General features: G+C 39.0%; 1 long non-coding RNA gene across 1 annotated transcript in view; it reads right to left on the reverse strand.

Moving 5' to 3' along the window:
• Positions 1 to 612: 612 nt before the first annotated feature.
• Positions 613 to 20,329, reverse strand: part of LOC138067650 (uncharacterized) — a 64,456-nt gene continuing 44,739 nt past the window's right edge. Inside the window, exon 3 of the long non-coding RNA XR_011141931.1 lies at positions 613 to 12,972. This is a non-coding gene — a long non-coding RNA (uncharacterized lncRNA). The remainder of the gene's footprint in view (positions 12,973 to 20,329) is intronic.

Below are 20,329 nucleotides of genomic sequence, written 5' to 3' on the forward strand. Positions count from 1 at the left end.
ACAGAGAGGTTGCACTGCTGAAGGAATCTCCTTGTTTGTGTTTTGGGTGGGAGGGGGTTATGTGGTTGTTTTCACACCTTTGTATTTTCTGCCAAAGATGACTACAGTTATTTCATACAACTGTAATTTAATCGCCATACGTGGTGATAGAAGAGTACATGACATTTTCTGTTTCAACTCGATCTATGGATTCAGATTATTCTGGGTTGGGAGAAAGTTCAAATAACCTTGCTTAGTTATTGTTTTCTTTGGCTTTCACTACAAAACAGAACTACTGTATATTCTTTAGTCCGTAGGTTAAAAAGTACATTGCCCTTTTGTGTGAACTCCTGAGGGCAAAATACCATGTTATGTAATAGAGATTAAAAGCTACAAACATGTTGCTTTAATTTTAGGGTCTCTTGTCTATGTAATTGAACTTGCTTAATAGTTAAATGTCTGCACACAATAGTACTGTGAAATTTTTAATTGGAATTTTTTGTTACTAGCTGGCAATACTGTTTAGCAAAACTTTCTTTTTCTCCTTTCTTCCAACGTGTGAGTAAGGCATTTTAAAATCTCACTGTTAGATAGCTAATGACTCATTTGTCCTTATACTCTTATATTAAATTCTATCAGCAAAACTCATGGTGATGAACTTGACATGTTTATTCATTGTTTAAGCAAGAAAACATTTTTGCCCAAGTACTGTATCAGTTGTTGTAGTACCTGCAAGCCCCAGTTAGTCAGCAGTAAATTTTTGTTGTAGATGCCTTATGAGCCTTTTCTTGCCCAAGAACACTTGTAGTTTGGGCAACCTGTGCTACAGATGCCTTCGAACAGAAAGCCACTAGTTTTGCCACACCGCTTACAATCTTCTTGCTGCTTCGGAGCAACAGTCAAAATGTTTGGGAAAGGAAAGCCAGGATATTGAGATACTAACGTAGGAGCACTGTGACTCAGACCATCTAGAGTTCTTTGAAGAAGCAGCAAGTAGTTGTGTAGCACAGTGGGACCTTGGTCCGCTTCTGACTCCTGGAAGTAAGGGATGGTTAGAAAAAACATCTATGGGATGCTAAAAATGAACTCTTTAATAATTACAGATGATATCATTTTAACTCATTCTCAGAAGAATGAAATAAGGGCTACAGATATACCTAGAGAAAGGAAGCAGTTTTGCTGGGAGAGCTTCATTCATCACCAGAGAATATCTGAAAGTCATCAGTTATGATCATAGGTTTTTAGGCCAAGAAAAGAATTCTCCTACCTGAAACTGAAAGATATTAAGCCACTAGATGTCTCCATTTTAGGAAATATATATAGTAATCAGTGCCTTAGTTTAATTTCCCAATTACTCCCAGTCAATGTGGGACACAATGTGGCTGTAGAACTTGGTCGTTTTCTCCAGGACCTGTTTATTGTTGGCTTTGGAGTCCTTCTTCACTGGCCTTAGTAGTCCTCCTCACAGGTCTGTAGTAACAGGGCCTTCTCTTCATATTTCTGCACTTTCGATTGCAGATGTTTGTAGTCTTGCAGAGTTTGCCCTTGTCTCTTCACTGTCATGTTCAGTTTAATTTCTCAGCTACTTGTGATTTGTGCCCTACGGTTCAAGATCCATTAGAGCACAGATGACCACCAGACATGAAGAGGAGGGATATGGACCAAGAGGTGTGGGATCACACGTAATAGGTAAAGAATGAGAAAGTAATACGAGATGTTACATAGTGAATGTGACATACTGCTTCTGATTTTATGTTTGTATAGGTACTTGTTACCAGCCAAGGCAAACACTTTCCGTGGGAGCTGCTTAGGTTCATATTTAACACATAATGCTGCCAAAGCACGGTTGCGGGGAAGGTTAAAGGAATTCTGTTATGTAGAAATAAAGGAAGGATGCTGTGGAGTAGTAGGGTGGACATCCTTGAACATGTTGCTTGGTTCAGAGTGCATCTATCAGATTTTGGACAACTGCAGCTAGATTGAAGAGTAGTTGTAAATGACTAAGTTGACAGGATGTTAGCAAAGCAAATAGTGTTTTGTTTGTTTGTTTTGCAGGAGGGAAAATGTGTCCTAATTGTCTATGCCAGTGCTAATGCAATGTGAAGCTGAACTCGGAATTATGTGTTTGGCTTGGAGCTGCCATCTTCGCAGCACGCAGTAACTGTTTTTGAGCGCTGTGAGTGGTCTGAGTCCTGAAGCTACAACGTTCTGTTCAGGGTCATCTGTGCTGTCAACAGCTGACTTGAAAGATTGCTTGTTATAGATGGAATCTCTGTTATGAAATCTATTTTGATGACAAAACAAAGCCGTTACAATAATAGCGGAAATGTTTCAGAGCATTTAGTAGAAAATAATGCATTTTATGCAGATTATTTTATATGATCTGATTGCAGATGGCAGGTAAGTTGTTTTTTCTTTAAAATTCTATAATTAGGTCGTTTTGTGAGAGAGAAGGTATCCCTGTTAAATGACATGAAACTTGCAAGTAACGGGAGATGCTATGCTTTTTTTTTTTTTTTTTGTAAATGCTACTTTTTTTTTCTGCCTTCCCTGCAAGGGCTATGTGACATGGTGTGTAATGCGTGAGCTGTGTGTCACGAATCTACCACAATGTGTTGTATATAAATTTGCTTTATTTTTGCCCCCTTGCATTTTATATCCATTCTTTTTGGAAGCATCTTCTTTCTGTCAAACATCACCATATTCTTTCTTTCTTAAGGCTGAACATCCTTGCTACTTAGCTTCGATCTGTTTGTTTTTGTTCTGTTCTGATTTGTTCTAATCTCTGAGATTTTTCTTTTTGTCAAGACATCCCAGGAGTGGTCCTTCCAGTTTTAACAGCTAAGGTGGATTTCCATACTCTTTTTTTTTTTTTTTTTTTTTTATACTTTCAAAAATGTCACTCTGACTTCTAGTAATACTATCACATAACACCTAAATTTGGAATTTAAGAGCAGTTCTAAAATTGGACCTCTGTAATACCCCATACAGAGCTAATGAAAATAATCAGGCTTTGATCCATTGATCAGTTGTCCGATTTTAATCTCCAATTTTGGATATGCTAGATTGAATTCAGTGTTCAACACTCAGGAGAATTGTGCTGTTGCACTGAATTGGGAGAAGCAGACTTGAGAACCAGGCTGAACTAACTGATGCAGGGTTGGGCCAAGAGAGTGTTCAAGCACAACTGGAGCAGATGAACGCTGCCTTTCCACCACCCAGGAAAGAGCATTAGAACTGTTAATGGAGTTATTCTTAAGTTATTCAAGCCACTTAAGAGAATGGAATTAAGTGGGGGAGGGTGGAGGATGAGAGTAGAGGTAAAAAAAAAAAGAGGAAGTCTGTCTTTTTGATCTTCTGGGGATTCACAGCTTCTGTGGGGATAAGCAGGGATAATTCTTTCCCCCCACTTTAATGCATTAAGGAAGAATCTTCTACAGTAAAAGTGTCAGTTGAGGAATATTTCCTTCCCTGTGGAAGATGCTGAATGAGTTTGGCATTCTTTATCAGCTTCTTATGACAGGAAGTGCTGCCTTCCCCTTCCTCCCCGTTTTGTATTTTATGCTTTCTGTTTTGACTCCAGAGTTCTACAAATATTGTACTACTTGTGAACATGTGAGCGCAAGCCAGAAACTAACAGCCTAACTTGAAAACCTAATTATTTTGTGATCCCCATTCATGTTAACAGTGCGACGATGCAAATGCAATCACGTGCAGGACAGGCATTTTTCTGCGTTTGCTAATATTAGAGCAATGAAAGAGAATCTGTTGGGAAATGGTGAAGAAAATATATCTGAAAAGGAAAAGGTCACTGAAACTCCTAGGAAATTTTAACTGCATCTATTTGGTAATTGTTATTTCAGTGTGACCGTGTATGTGTAATTTGGGGCCAGGAAATAACGACTGTGTCATCTCTAATGGAAACAGATACAACTCCAGTGGCAAAGGAATCACCCTTCCTTGTATCAAAGTTGGATTTGGATGCAAGTTGCTAGTTCCTTTGTGAGCGTTCCAGATTCTGCAAACTGTCTTGTGACAATAACACAAGACAACAGCCAGTGTGATTATACATGTGTATCAGTGACATTTACTAGTTACCAGTTAGTGATTGTATAATGAAGGTATTTTTAGGAGCCCTTTGGTTGATATCAGCTGCTGCATGAGAAGAACAACTGTCTTCCCTTTCGACAAATGATCTGTTTGATAATTTCCTATGCGTTAGTCTTCTGCTCAGTGCAGGGGCCTTCCCAAACAGGGCTTAAAACAGGAGGTTAGGGGTGCAGTGAGAAACAAGTTTTGGGGTTCCTCAGTCTTTAGAATACTCCCTAGCGCAACTGATAAAATACACTTTCTAAGAAGTGGAAATAAACTTAGTCAGAGTGAATACTAGGTGTTTCTGAAGAATATAGTCTAGTCTTACGGAATGTAAGAAAGGGTTGTTTTGTTATTAATAGTAGTGACCCAACTGACTTTCTCAGTGAAAGGCTGATGTGCTTCAAAAGCAGAAGGTCAGGGCCAAGGAGAAGCTTTTAAGATCAATATAGTTGAACTTCTCCAGGAAAAACAACAGCTTGTTGATGGATCGTTCTCTTGTTCCTTCCGTTTGAGAGAATAATCTTAAATGTGTAAAATCGAGACCCTTAATCTTTATTTTGATTGACTGGAAGGGCAGGACTCTTCATACGGTACCTAACAAGGTGCTACATAGGAACTAAAGATCATACTCCCTTAGTTATTTAGTGACAAAAGATGGAGATAGTCACCATGTGGAATGTTGAGAAGTATTTACGTAGGTTTCAAACTCTCACTGATTGAATCTCATAATTTTTCTGCATTTTTATGCAGCTATGGTAACTAGTTGCATCAGGTTATGGAAGCTATAATTCTTTAGGTCTTCTAAATCTCCATTTACTGTGGAAAAGAAAATCTGTAGCATGCCAATAAATTCTCAATAAATATTCCCTCAGTCTTCAAAGAAAGTAAAGTTTTGAGTTAAACTTAAAAAAAGAAAAAAAATAGAGAGCAGTCGTCAGTATAGGGTTCTGCTGCTACTTTTGCCATGATCAAGAAGGTCAAAGCAATGGGGCACTGCCCCTTTTTATATTTTTTTCGTATCTGAATTTTATATTGAACTTAAATGGTGAACAGATGTGTAATTGTTAAGGGGTTTTAACATCTTTCAGTGTGAAAGATCCCCAAATGTTTAACATGTTTAATTAAGTGGACCTGATCACTTTTATTCATTAATGAAATACTGTCACTTAAGGTATACGGTGGCTTTGATCAGACACATTCCCCTGCCACATGGACTGGAACAGCACCTGAAGATGTCTAATGTGTCAGTGATTCTTGAAATATTAAACTGTTCTGTTTCAGTAGTGTCATGGCTCCTTCACAACTGTCTCTGGTCATGTCTAAGATGTAAATTTAAGCGTGCTCTGATTTATGAATGAAAACATTGTGTGCTGCAGACGCTAATGGGAGAGTCGATGCTACTCTGTAACTTGCATGCAGAAGTCAACATTACTAATATGAAACAGAAGACAATTGAACCACCAAAGCAACTTCCCATAAGACATAGCATTAGTCATTATTTAAGTTCTGCATGTGAAATAAGATTCAACTTGATCACAAATTACAGGCTTGACACAGAGATTACTGCATGAGTTTATATTATTACCATTGTATAGGGCAGGATGGTCACAATGTAATTTTATTTTCATGGGGGTATCAGATACCAAAATTTTTACAAGTAAGAATAGGAAAAATAATAACGTACTCTCTGCATCAGAAAACTTGTTAATTCTGAAGTAAGCTGATACAGAAGCGGGGGGGGGGGCGCAGAGACAAGACAGAACTTAGTGATATATCATAAATAGTGAACTTCAGCTAAAAAGATGAAACATCAAGATATGTGGGTACTTTGAAGAAGTCTACTGGCTGACAAATTTTTGTTCAAGTAGGTGTTGAAATCATTTGAAGTACTGAAATTGAAGTGTTTTTGTGGATAATTGTTTTGCACGTTTCACTCGGATATAGTCTGTAGCGTAAGTGTTGTAGAACAGTCTTTTGCAAATGCCAGATGAAAGATAAGCATGGAGAATATAATTACGTGGAATACAGTATGGCTGGAGAACTGATACTTTCTCCTCTACAGAAATAATTTGTCATGCCTAGTGACTGCACAGAGCTCTTAGTCCTTTTTTTGTTCGGGGTTGGGGGGAAAGGCGGGTGGGGGCGGCAGCCTTTAATGCAACTGAATTCTCTAGTACTGTTACAATCTGTAATACAGTAAGTCAGAAAGCAAAATGCCAGTTACAAATAACCCAGCACCATCTCCTATACCACACAGAGGGTAGTGATACTTGTTTAGTTTCAAGTTTTCCCTTGGAGTACTAGGCAGGACTGACCTTGTTTAGCCTATGATATTTGATACGGTCATAGCCAGAAAAACTATAGCTAGGGGGAACTCGATAAATGCAACCAATTGCTTAACACACTGAAAGCTATTGTCAAGAGTGAGAATTTCATAAGCATTTTTGATAGCTCAGCATCTGTGTTTATTGTCCCAGGCTACTCGTAAAGTACCTGAGGTATGTGCAGTAGGTGAGCAGTGCACATTAGTAATTCAGAAAGTAGCCAACCTAACATAAACATAGCAAACAAACACAAGTTTTAAGCGAAAGTATAGGGAGAAACAAGTAGCCAAAGCAATGATACGGAGAAATTCTAGTAGATGGATAGTATTAGAGAAGAGGAACATAAATTTATAAGTTTACATTAATATATGTATAAATGTGTAAGTTTATATATATATTGTTTATATATATATATATAAAAGGAAAGATGGGCATAGTATAGATAGGTACCTTTTTCTTACTGTATAGGTTCTTTCAGTGTTCCTCATCTTGCTATTGGTAGATATATTTGAAAATAAGTCCTTTTTTAGTCAGGCAATAGCCTCCTTTTGTTTTGTATTTATAATCACAGCATCTTTAATGATCTCTCACGCTGATGAATCCTTTCAGAATTGTATACTGTTTCTAGGCCATTTTATATTAGCCCTTGCTCATAAAAGTGCTTAGGGAGTGATTTTGTGTACAGCTCTGCAAGTGCATACACCTCTCCAGTTTTTCAGTATGTGGCTTCTGAAGTCATTGTCTTTAGGTGTTTATATAAACTACTGGAAATGGGATAAAAGTAAACAGTAGGTATAATAAAATATAGTAGATACAAGTAAGTAGTTTTCACAAGTGACGAAATAGTTACAGAATGGGAATCTTGATAGTGAACATCCCTAGGCATAAAAATGTGCCAAAATGAATACAACCAGCTTAGGGAGGGGGAGAACTGAGGCCACAGCGCAACAGAACCTGCAGATGCAGCAGTTATTGAAGAATAAAGTTGGCCAATCAGTGGCTATTTGCCACTTAGTGCTTAAGTACTTAGCATGTTTAAAGTGTATTAGTACTAGTGTATTTTAAGCACTAGTGTACTTACTAGTGGTTAATATATTTCTATTTGCAAAAATCTATTATAATAAATAAACTACTACAGGACTTAGAATTTCATAATGTCTCCTCCTCCCACCCCCCCAAGCTAAATGCCTCTCTCTCCCTATGTGTGTTTACTCTCATTTTTACTCTGTGATCTTATCGAGAACCAGGACATGATGGTTGGTTATAGCCACACTTATTTGAACTAGTAAAGCAGGCATGAGATGAGCACAAACAAATTTATTTTGCAGTTGCTTAAGGGTCTAAGCATTTCTAATCTAACGTAAACACAGTGAATGATCTTCCTTGAAATAGTTAAGCTGATTGCAGGTTTCTAAATGAAACGCTCAACCTAACAGGGAAACGGGCATAGGAACGCAGAGAGAGCTGCAATCGGTCAGCCTAGTTAAACAGCATCAACAGAAGCTATTGCATTTCTTCAAATGCTAAACATTAATTGAACGCTCATGTTCTGCAAGATGAAGTGTATTTGGCCACACAAGCGTGCATCACATCAGTGGATGCCTGCAGTTATGAAGTGCGTGTACCAAGCAAGGCCCTATGGTATGCCAAGCAGATGCAGTTCTGAACACCAGCAAAGACTAAAGAATGGATCACACATGATTTCCTTTTTAAAATCTAGAGAACTGGGAGAAACACAGGAATACAGGTAGCTGCATAATTAGGTGCCTTACTTCCAAGGACTAATATGCTGTTAATCCTCGTTTAAAAACTGCAGTATAATGGTACTTGAATGGTCAGAAGTTCTGGAGGGAGACAGCCAACAGTCAGCCAAGCCCAGTCAGTCAAGACACTTGGTTGTATCTCCAGAGGGCTGAGGATGGAAAGCTCTCCAAGAGAGAGAGTTTGCCTGAGACTCCCATACCAAAACTAGTGGAGGGTGGGAAGAGGAGAGTGTTATAGATCCTGTAACTGCCGATAACCATATGACTAACCCAGGCTGTATAAGAGAGCTCTACCTGACACTAGCCTGAGACATAAGCATGAGCTGCATGCACAGAGTTCACCCTGTGCTGTCCCATTGGAACTTGCGAGAGACCCTGAGACGGGGAGGTTTAGGGAAAGTGGGCTTCAGGACTCTGTCTGAGAATGGTGGGTTGTTTGTTTGTTTGTTTTTTACTTTAAACTTTGTCTGCTATTCGTTTCTTTGAAAAATTAAAATTTCAAAATTAAAAAAAAAAACTCTAGGCTGTCATATAAGTGAGTTTGGAAGTTCAGCAGATGTAAAAGGCATTTTTTTGGGTGCCCTTTGAAGGTAAAAGGGTGAAAAGAAGTAAGGGTCTGCTAGACCATCTTCTCAGGTAAAGGAAGTAGGGGTAAGCTTTTCCTGTGTAACTACTACATTCATTCAAAAACATAATCTGGTGGTAATGTGAAATGTAAGTTGTCTAATCATCTCTGGGCAAAAACAATATAGCAGAAACCAGGCTGGAACCTAGCAGGAAAGACTTGATCTCAGAAAGAAAGCTGTTAAACACAGCAGCTATTTCTTAGATTGTGTTATGACTCTTTAGATTGATAATCTAAACATGGAAAGCAATTTGGGTGAGATAAGAAAACAATAATTAAAATACTATTAAAAACATGTCAGGAAAGACTAAAGGAATGGGATTTGTTTAGTATAAAAAACAGAAGACTGATTGGGACAACATAACCATCTTTCAACACACAAAAGTTGCAACACCGAGGAAAGTGATTAATCAGTCTATCTTGAAGCAATAGCCTGTATGTTTGTTCTAGCTTTAGAGCATAATGGAATAATGGCTGTACTGGGTCAAACTAAAGGTCTGTATAGCCTATTATCTGACTTCTGACTGATCAAAAAGTTGACGCCTGGGGAGATGCGGGTATCATCAATCTTCAACAAATTTTAACTCAGAAAATGTCTAAGCCAAGATGATGTCTATGTATTTAATACTCCTAAATGGTTGTCTTTCAAGAACTTACCTACTGATTCTTTCAACTCCTGCAAACTTTGAGCCGTGACAGTATTGCATGGAAAGGCGTTCCTTGGCTTAATGACACGTGGTGGGAAGAACTGCCTCTTTTCTGTTTGTTGTGAGCTTCTACTTGCTAGCTTAATCTTATTCTTTCTAATTCTTTTACTGAAAGAGACATTAACTTATCAATCCCTATTCGTGCTCTTTGTGCCACTCATGTCTTTACATATAAATGGCTGTACTGTTGGCATTGGAGACGTGTATGCTTTTGCCATTATAAGTTAGATGTCATCAGCGTTCATCAATACAAAATGTAGGTCTGAGCATGCCTCATGCTTTGTTACCCTCTTCCCAAGATGGTGAGAGAATTTTCTCTTAGCCAGATGTATTTTCAAATCTGCTTCATGTGTGTGTTTGTTTCTCTCCAGGTGGTTTCTCCTTTTGGCATGTTTTCTAAGTTTTCTACTTTGGCACGGGTGTGAGCCCATGCAGCAGAGCCTTCACATGAGGCTTTTCTTTGTTTGAGGGCTCATAGCCCCAGTTTTCCAGGGAAAATAATGAAAGAAGGCTGTTTGTCGTGGTGAGCCACCTGCAGGATACACCTATCTTCTGTACAAGGTCAGCAATTTATGAGAGAGTGTGTGTGTCACGGTTCTAGAATACCATATATCCAGCTAAAAAGAACCTTGCTAACTTGAATTTTTTCATAGATGATCATATGATGATTTATTCATCAGATGATCACATCTGATTCACAGATTCATAGCTGATCTTTTGAACTGGCCAGTGAACAAAGAGTTTAAAAACCTGAGGCTGTGATACATAGGCTGCTCAATTTACTGTGATAGTTGTTCATTAGTTTCGATTTGTAATAACAAGGTTACTTTGGCAGCTGAAATGCACAAGCTTTACTCTACACGTGAAATTTCAATCCACTTTTCTGATGGGAATTTCTATTGACCTTATTTCATTCAGTGACAGCAATTCCTCACCTTTTGAAATCCACTACCAACATACTATGTTTGATTAGAATACCTCATCTAACCTAATGCATCCATTAGCAGTTTTCCCAGGAAATCATCAAGGCATAAATATATATGTTTTCTAACAGTGAGAGATGAGGAATGAAGCAGCTTAACAATAACAAAAAATAGCATGCCAAGCAAACATTCATGCTACCTCCCACCTGAGCAGCAAGAGCCGGCTGTTGCCTAGCGGATGGTGAGCCAGGACCCAGCGCGGTCACGTGGCTGGCAGGGCAAGGCCCCGTTCCATAGTACTGGAGCGAGAGGAGCAGGGCAGGGCTGGAGACAGCAGCCATATTCAGCCAGGAATCTGGATCACCGTAGGGATGAGACAGGACCAAGGTCAAGCTAGGAAGTCTATCTGCAGCTCTGGGTCCAGATCAGCAGGGTCCATGGCACAGGTATGGCCTCAACTCAGTGGGAGCCGTACCTCAGGTGAGGGCCAAGCACTGCAGCCTCAGCTTAAGTCCAGCTCCCTGGGAAGCAGCGGCTCAGCCTGGCCTGTGGCATCCCCGCAGAGCTGTCTGGAAGTGCTCATCGCAAGGCCGCCACTGGCAATAGCCTGGCCCTGACTCCAGGCAGCCTGACCCACAGAGGAGGGAGGAAGCGCCCAGAGCCCTGACACTCAGGGCTCTGATGGAAAGCATGCCCATAAGTGGAAGAACACTAGCCAGAGCAATGTGGTTATTGAGATATACAAGCCAGAGTTCATCCCTGGACAGCTATGTTGCTAGCCGTTGTGCATGAGGCCTAGCAGAGGAAAAAAAAAGTGGAAATTAGGGAGCTGTGGGCAAGTTGTTAATAATGCTATGGTTCTCTCATCCCCCTTCAATGAAAAGAGTGCACTGGGCAATCTGACTGTAATAGTATTTTTACTACATTGAATCACTATACTGAAGATTACTGTAAAGCATCAGTTAAATGAAAACTATATACTTGCACGATGAACACTTTTACCTATGAATATAACTGTCCAGACCTGTGTTCCAGCACAGGCAGAATCCATTTGCCTTTAGTTCAACTATCTTTGTAGTCTGACTTGCAGTTAAACAAAGTGTTTTCTCCTGAATTATTTCTGCTGATTATTAACTTACTTTGTATTTCAATGTTAAAGTGAGACACGTTTAATTCTCTTTAAATGAACTACCTTTGTGGTGGTATTTGTAGATGGATCTTTTGATGCCTATTTAATGGTACATTAAAACTTAATGAACGCTGAGTAATAGTAGAATCCCTATGGAGGCACATATGGTATCTACGTTAATACTGAATGAATGCATAATGATCAGTAAAATTTCTGTGATTTCCACATGAATCAACAGTGATGAGCCACTTAGTGTTACACTCAATTACATCATGTTTAATTTACGTAGCATTGTTTGGACATTATGTTTAAAATGTCTTTAGTAAATTATTGAGACTCTAATTGAGCCTCCATTTCTGTGACAAATTGCACTGTAAACATTAAATTCACTTTTTTTACACAACAGTTAATTTATGTTGAAGCCTGTTTGCAAAGGGTCAACAATTTGATATATTTTCACTATGACTCCCTGAACAGTGGAATCTTAGTATGAAAACAAATTACAGTACCTGTTAAATTATTTCTGTTCCCTTAGTTATGCAGCAGCTGGACACTGGAAAAGCATTAATTCCCTGAACTCTGGAAACAATGGCAATACCTCAGCTACTCTATGCGACTGCTGCCAAGCAGTCTTCCAGTGAGAACGCCTCGGGTCAGAACACCTTGTCCACATACACGCAGGAGGCTCAGAAGAGCTCTCCAGAATGCGCGCCTCACCACAGTGCCACACCACCTCTTGTGTAGTCGGGAGGCCTTTTTAGCCCATCTGTGACTCACCTGCAGCACATCAATAGCCCAGCAAAGTGGGCCAGGAGCTCTAAAAGCATGACTGTGCCACTAGTTTACCAGTGTCTGACAGGGGTAGCTGAAAGGGTGAGGAGAGGATATACCCCAAATGCAGACGCTGTCTTTCCATTCAGTCTTTCAGCTGTTCTCCCAATACCTGTCTGAGCTTCTATTTGATATCCTGCATAGAAAAAGGAAGCCAGCACGTATCCTCTTGGGGCGATGATCTAGGCAGCCTGTGCAGATGAAGATAATCTTGCCTTGTTTCCAAAGCACTACAAAAGCATGAGGGCCCACTATCTCTCTTCATCTTTCCTGGTCTACCTTGTATGCTGAAATATATATATATATGTGTGTGTGTGTGTGTGTATAATATATGTGTGTATATATATGTATATATTCAGGATATATATATCCTGAAAATGGGCAGTTGGCTGCCTATGCCCTGAGATGAAGGCTCTGAAAAGCTGCTAGCGGCAAGAGGAGTATCTGTAGCTGGAGCCCTCCACTGAAGTCTTCCATAGTAACTGCTGCAGCAACAGAACTTGGACTGAAACAGGGCAGAGACTTACCAAAGGATGCTAGGTGAGACGGCATCTTTCCAGACTGGCTTTACATCACAACTGAGGACACACAGGTATCTGATCACAGTAAAAATAATACAAGTAAATCCACTTTGTATGGGAAAACTGGAAATAAAATAAATATAATTCAAATCCCCCCAGGAACAGCACACATCTGTTTGGCTTTCACATTTCCTGTCAGGTACTTCCAGCAGATAAGCTCCTGACGTATTGTTTCAGTGGGTCTGTGCTTGAACTGGCTTTGGAGATGTTCCAAGGTATGTTTCTGCAAAGACTCATTCACAGAAAAAGGCCAGGGTTGCCTCTTTTATTCAGCCAGCTCAGTTACCTGAACAACGATCGGAACTGGACTGATTTTTGGCAGAGAAGATACTCTGTCTTACTACTGCAGAAGAGATCTTGCACTCTCTAGACTCTCCCAGGCTGGTACTTGTCACTGGTACTTCAGGCCAGTAAGGTCTTATCAAGAATCTGTCTTTTTCTCCTCCAAATAGCTGTTCAGGTTACAGTGAGCTTGAGAGGTCTTGGCTTGGGTAAGTTTTTTATTCTGAGAGGTTGTCTAGTCCAGCTGTCTCAGTGGGGTGGAAGGAAAAAAACAGGGTTCAGAGACAGTCATATCAGCTGTTTTTAAAAAAAAAAAAAAAAAAGTGTTGCTGTATTTCTAGCTTCTGCAAATTTCCGGCACTAGCTACTCATAAAGATTGAACCAGGCTCTGCATCCAGTGACTTTCAATCTTACAGAGGAAATATTTATCCTCTGTGAGTATACAAAGCTAACATTACTAATCTGCTGCTCTTTTTGATCTACTATAAGATTATCTGATAACTTTAAAGGCATCTAGCAAGCAACTGACCAACAACTTTGCTAGATCTGTAGACAAAGAACTTTTTAATGGTGATGATAACAATAGCAGCTCTCATTTCTTTGGATTGCTGAAAATGCAAATTCAGACCTTTAACAATTGCAGCTCAGGCTTTCATTTCTGACAGCAAAGTGAGAGAGAAAAAAAATCTTTCCATCCTGAGAACCTGTGAAAGAGGCCATCGGGTTCTTTTTTTCTTAAATTATGATTCACTTCAATCTTATTAGAATAATTTAATAAATGAAGTAAAAGAGAGAAAAGATACTAATGGAGAACCCTTCCATTTCGCTTTAAAAAGTCCTTTTATTGGTTTATATTGATTATTTTAGTGATTCTGTTCTCTTGATTCAGGAATTTTATGCTGTGTTAATTTAATTTCAGCTTGAATAGAGTAAAATATTGGCTAACCTGCTGGCTCTGATGATAACATGCATATACCACCAAAACAGAATGTGTTTGATATATATATAGTCTGAATACACTTCAATCTCAAATACACTGCAATATATGCTTAACACATTTTAGTGGTGTAATAACTTCTAATTTGTTATGTAGCTATATTTATTTTCAGCTATATTTATATTTCAGCCTGTCATGTAATAATATATTTTTAAAATTAGGTGTAATGGGGCTATAAGACCAGTATAGTCTTTGGAATAACACGAATATAAGTAATAGTACAAGAAATTAATCAAATGTATGCCTTGCGCTACACGATGACTGTACGAACAGACTTCACGGCAAATTAGATTTCTTTGGTGGTGTGGTTATAGTGATATAATTTATGTTTCAGAACTCTGAAGAAATAATGAAGACATTGTAACCAGAAATGTGTCAATTTGAATACATTTATTATGAATTGCTTATATGTTATAATAGAATATGTTATAATAGAAGCCTACGTTCTTGCTTGAGAGCCAGCCAAACTATCTTGTAGAAAATGGAATGGGTTTTTAAAGTCTTAACAAATCACTTAATAGTAGGTTTTCCTTTCAAATAAACAAAAGGAAAAATGCTCTGAAGAGACTGGGCTCGTAAAAGATTGGAATATACCTTTCTTTTAAAGCCACTTTGAAAGTAGAATTTTTGGGTGCCTCGTATTCAGATGGGGGGCCTCTTATTCCACAGGGAAATTCAAGCCATTGTGGAAATTGTACATCCATTTTTGTCTAAATTTAAGTTTTAATGAAACAGAACCTGGTCTGTGCAAAAATTCAACTTGCTTCACCAACTGCTGAGCTGGAATTACATTTGGACTGAATAAAACAAGCAACGGGCTACTTCCAGCTACAGTGCAAAGTAACTTCTCCAACTAAAACCACACAGGTTGGCAGAATGTAAATTGGAGTTTAATTAAGGCATGATCTGACACTTAAAGCGTCATAGATATTTTGGCAGTTAGTTAGGAAGTTTCATGCATCGCCTTTAATGACACAACATGGCTTTAGTCAGATTTCTTACTTAGCAGCTTGATTTTGGCTCTGAGGTCCTGGCTTGACAGCATGCTGAGGTTGGCTTGGGGACTTAACCAGAGTTGTCACAGCCACAGGATGCAGAACTCTGAAACTCTATTTGTTGGTTCAAATTTGTTGAGAGATTTGTTTGATGGGTTGAATTTTTACCAGCAGGCTTTCTGCCAGATCAGATAGTTTGTCCTCCCACATGTATTTATTATGTTCTGTGGCTAATTTGACAGAAGCGTGACTGCGTGCCTCTTCTTTAAGTGGAATGGGTATGTAGTCTTGAGGGATCTAGTAGTACAGAAATCCAGTAATGAGAAAGAATGCCACCAACTTTTGAGTCTAACATGGCTTTATAGATACGTGGACTTTCTTTATGAAGAGAGAAATCAGTTCAGCAGTGGTTCTTGGATAACAGAATGAAAGTTCAAGTAGGTTAGAAATCTGAATAATACATTGCTATTGTTTATAAAGTAAGGTTAAGGAATGTAAAAAAGGCATGAGTTGATTTCTCATCTCTGAATTCTCAGACAAGTACAATGGATTGAGCTAAATTCATGAAATTGAAGGAGGACATTGAAGGTTGAATTTAAAAGGGTTGAGTGGTGACAATACTCCCTAATTTTAGAGGCGATCTTTGTACTCCTGCTTCCCATATGCTTCAGATATATTGGAGGTTAAATTTCTTTGAAGTCAGGTGCAAATTATTTATGAACTCGTTCAGGAGCCAGCATTTTTCTCAATTTTTCATCCCAAGGGAAAAATTTTGTAAGACTTTTTACTAAAGTTTAGAGTGCCACTGCGAGAAAGACAATTGTCTGGAACTATGTTCTGTGTTATTATTCATGTCTTGTTTAATATCGCCTTGATAAATACACAAAAGTGGACTAGAAAGGTCCAGTCTTATATTTGAATGTTTGGTCTTATGAAATTGTTCCATTTCTCATGGTGAAATCAGGACTATTAGAAAAAAACCAATCACTTCTAAAAATGAAGTGGCTACTAAACAACTCCACAGCACAGCTTTAATAAACAAAGAAAATCAAAGGAAAAGGAACATTTTTTTCTCCAGGTCATAGGAGAATAAATCACATTTTGGGCCAGATTTAAAGCTGACTCATTGTCAGGAGTGCTTCACTGTTAATACCTTTTATCTGTTTGATTTTTAGACGCAAGGAACCTTCATTATAGTTACAAAGAAGGATGGCCTGATTGTTAAGAGTACTAATTTTGGACTCAGAGTTTACATTCCTTGCTCAGCCACAAATTCCATTAGGTCTTGAGAAAATCACTTAGCAAATTAATTACATTGTCTGATTTTTGACATCTAACTGAGATGCTACAGTCAGAAGGCAGTTCTCCCTAGGTTTCCAATGGAGTCAGAAGAAACAAAGACAAGTTCTTCTTCTGGGACAGTTCCCAGCACTAAAAGCCTTAGGTGTTTTTAGCTGACCTGTAGAGTCTTCCATCTCTCCATGGAAATGCGACGCCTTGACATTAAATCACAAATCCAACTTGGTATAATGTCTAGAGCTAGGTATTCTGAATACCCACGTAGGGTTAATTTTTAAAGACATTCAGGCACATAAAGATGCAAACATTTACTCATCCGTAAGAAAGGAATAAATACATTAAAATGTTAGGTGCACTGATGTTGTGGTAATTAGGTTCATAATAAGTGCTGAGATTGTCATTGTTAGTTAGAAAGGGTTCCTGAATTACAGACATTTGCATTAATAACTTTTTAATATAATAACTTCCAAGTAGTCAGCACTATGCTTTTAAAATATGAACAATAGGTTGCTTTTTTCAAAGGTTTATTGAATACTGCATTCCCTGGATACACGTTTCTTAGAAAAACTCTTGAGAAAGAGCAAGTGCCCTTTCGCTGTGTAAACTCCTCAGGATTAATTCATTCCCAAGAGTACTAAATGTCCTAAAAGGTGATGTATTAAAATGGTGGCAGATACGTTATCTCACAGTGGCAGTACCTTAGGAATTCCATCTGGCCAGATAAGCCTTTGTTTATTTTACTCTCTGTCATTTGGGAGGAACGTAATGCCTCCGTCATTAAGGTTCACTGGTGCTTTCCGTTTCAGAGCCCGTTTCTCAAGGCATTCTAAATTGCCTATGCACAGGTAGACTGATTTGGAAATTGCTTTGCTGCATCAGGGCCAGCCCAAATTTGGGGGTGCAAATCTGGGCTGTTATTCTACTGATTTCAGAAGAGAAAAATTCATCTTCCCTCACATGTATGCAGACATGTATACAATCAGATTTTATTGTAATTTTTCCCAGCACTAGAGAAAAAACCTACGGAGGGATTAACTCCTGTTCTCTTAGAGCTGAAATAATGAAAGCTACCAACTCCCAATTTCAAAATGCAAAGTGTCTGAAGTTATTAGACTTTAATTTTGTTTTGTAAAGTCATGGAAAGTCTATTGTGAGCTGCATGTTACAGAAGCAAAGAAGAAACACTGTGAATGAAATTCTGGCACTTAAGTACAGTGCAATTTTAATGTCCAAGGATATCTGAAACATCCACTCCGGGCTGTCAGATATGATGCTAGACCAACAGGAAGCCCGTGCCCTTTTAGGGCAAGGTGGAATACTCGAGGGTGTCTAAACTGGTACTAGATGCTTGTATTTGGGCAACTGAATTGCTCTGTATCAATTTTTCAAAATACAGATTTAATTTTGTCTTTAATTTTCATTTGTCAACTTTATATTCTGTCTCAGGCAGACAGCTGTTGGTAACAAAAGTGGAATCCTATCTTAACGTGGGTCTGACCAGATACGCTATTTACTTTTTCCCAAAATAACTTCACATCTGCCTTCCTCTTTACTCATATCAGCAGTCTCTTACTGCGCTCTGTTAGGAGACTGTTGCTTCGGTGTCCTTGGCGGCAGTTCAGAAGTGGCTGAGACTTAAGAGTGGCATGGCTGTGTTTGTGAAGTCTCGTTCTGACTCTACATTCCTTGTTTTCTTAATATTTTAATTTTATTTTCCCCTGCACAAAATGACTGCGGTTAAAGGATCTTGAATCTGTTTTCTCAACAGCGCTCGCGTATTACGGAAACTGAACTTCTACATTCTGGAGGAACACAGGGAGCGCCGGATAGCGCAGTCACCTACACCTTTCCCTCCATAATAATGATATGTTTGCGTGTGATATTCTGAATGATGTTCTTTGTGTGATGTTCTTTGGCGGTGTTCCAGAAAAACGGTGGCAAAAGGTATCAGCAGTCCTCTGCTGCTGTGAAAGATCACATGTTTAACAAGATATTTTATCAGTTAAGTGATGTTTAAAGTTGTCCACTCTTCACATTAGCTATTTCAGAGTAACTGATAAAGCATTAATTAACACAGACATTTACAAGGGACTAAGTTGGATTCATGGAAACGCGCTGCGTTGGAACTACCTAAAAACGCTGGGACGAGGTAAGAACGACACATTGTTGGATCTAACGGTACTTGTGCACACGAGTAAGTATTCTGGAGACTTACAGAGTTAGTATTGCGCTCAGTGACTTTTTGATAGCTTTATCAGGACTGAGTGCAAGTGACTTCAGCTGAATGCAGACAAAGTGTAATAAGAACAGGGAAATGCATTAAAAGAAAGATGTCTCCTCCATTACAATACCATCATAACAAATATTTGACGCTGCTAAATCAGTTCACGTTCCCTAAGACTTGGCAATGAACTTCCACAAATAACCACAGCAACGTGTGGTTCATCCATCAGAAGACTGCCTCTAGTCTAGTAGATTTAGACCCATTAGATGAAGACCTAGGCACTGTAATCCATACATATGTAATATTCACCCTGGACTACAGCAGTTCTCCATCATTAGGAACGAACTTTATGAAGTTCGAGCTGGGCCAGCGTGGATCACATCACCCAATACACAGTTCATTATAGACGCTGCCGAATGATTGAGTTCATATAGCCTTAGAGTGAGGCAACAGAAGCCAGTATGTCATGTTGGCTGATCTGCCTTTCAGAGACCTTACATGCCATCCAGTCAACCCTACACTGAACCTAATTATTTGTTTTTAGCTACAAAGACCCCTTTCAGAAATCACAAGCTCTTGTTTTGATTTGATTGGCTCAAAGAGTATCGTTCTTATTCTCAAAACCCTGCACAGAATGTAATTCTGTACTTGCATTGAAGTCCAAGGGAAAATTCCAGCGGGGGGATGTTGCGGCCTGAGAACAAAGCTTTCACAGAGACTCACAGAACTTGCTATGGAAATAGCAGTCACTCTTGTCAAGGCTAGCTATAACATCCATCCCTGTATGCAAGTTTCTTACGAAAGTACACTGAAGTATGCATGCTTTTTGAGGGGGGAAAAAATCCAAACCCCAACCCAAACAACAGAAAACACTAGTGCAGTCTGCTGCTTGGTGGTAAGCGAAGAAGAGGAACATTAAGTCACAGGAAGCACGGCAGTGATACTGTGCTGCGGTTTATGTAAGTACATGCAGAGGGAGCTTCAGATGAGGTTGAAGCTTAGCAGCTTCTGGCAACGACCGACCGTGGCGGTACTTCCCCCTCTCTCCAACAAAAGATACACATTTTAACAGTAATTCCAAACTTCTGTTCAACGTGAGCTACGTTAATAAGGAAAATTCCTCACAAAATAACCAACCACAACTAATTTTTAAAGAGTTAACCACTACTGCCAAGAAGTTAGCTAGTGATATCTCTACTAATGTTCATATGACAAATCTGTCTCGAAGTATTGCCCAAACAGATGGGTCAACTTTTAAAGTTAAAAATGGGCTTTTGAAAATGCCCGAGGAGGAGCAATAATGTTTGTTGCGTTGGGAGCATAAGGAAAGTTAATCTTTGTTCCGCATATTCTTAAGTACGTTGATATAATAAATACACATAAATCACCAAATGCAGGCCTCTATGTTTTGGGGCATGCCTTTTTTACTGGATGAACCACCACTGTTTTTTAAAAGATGGTCCTCTGCGTGACTACATTTGTTGTAATTTACTTTAGGGTGCTTCTTAGAGAAAACTTTAAATTGGGAGAGCAAAGATTTGGGCTGGTTATAGCCCAATGGAGGCACTAACTAT

The sequence above is a fragment of the Struthio camelus genome, chromosome 6, assembly GCF_040807025.1.
Source record: "Struthio camelus isolate bStrCam1 chromosome 6, bStrCam1.hap1, whole genome shotgun sequence".
Classification (NCBI taxonomy): Eukaryota; Metazoa; Chordata; class Aves; order Struthioniformes; family Struthionidae; genus Struthio; species Struthio camelus.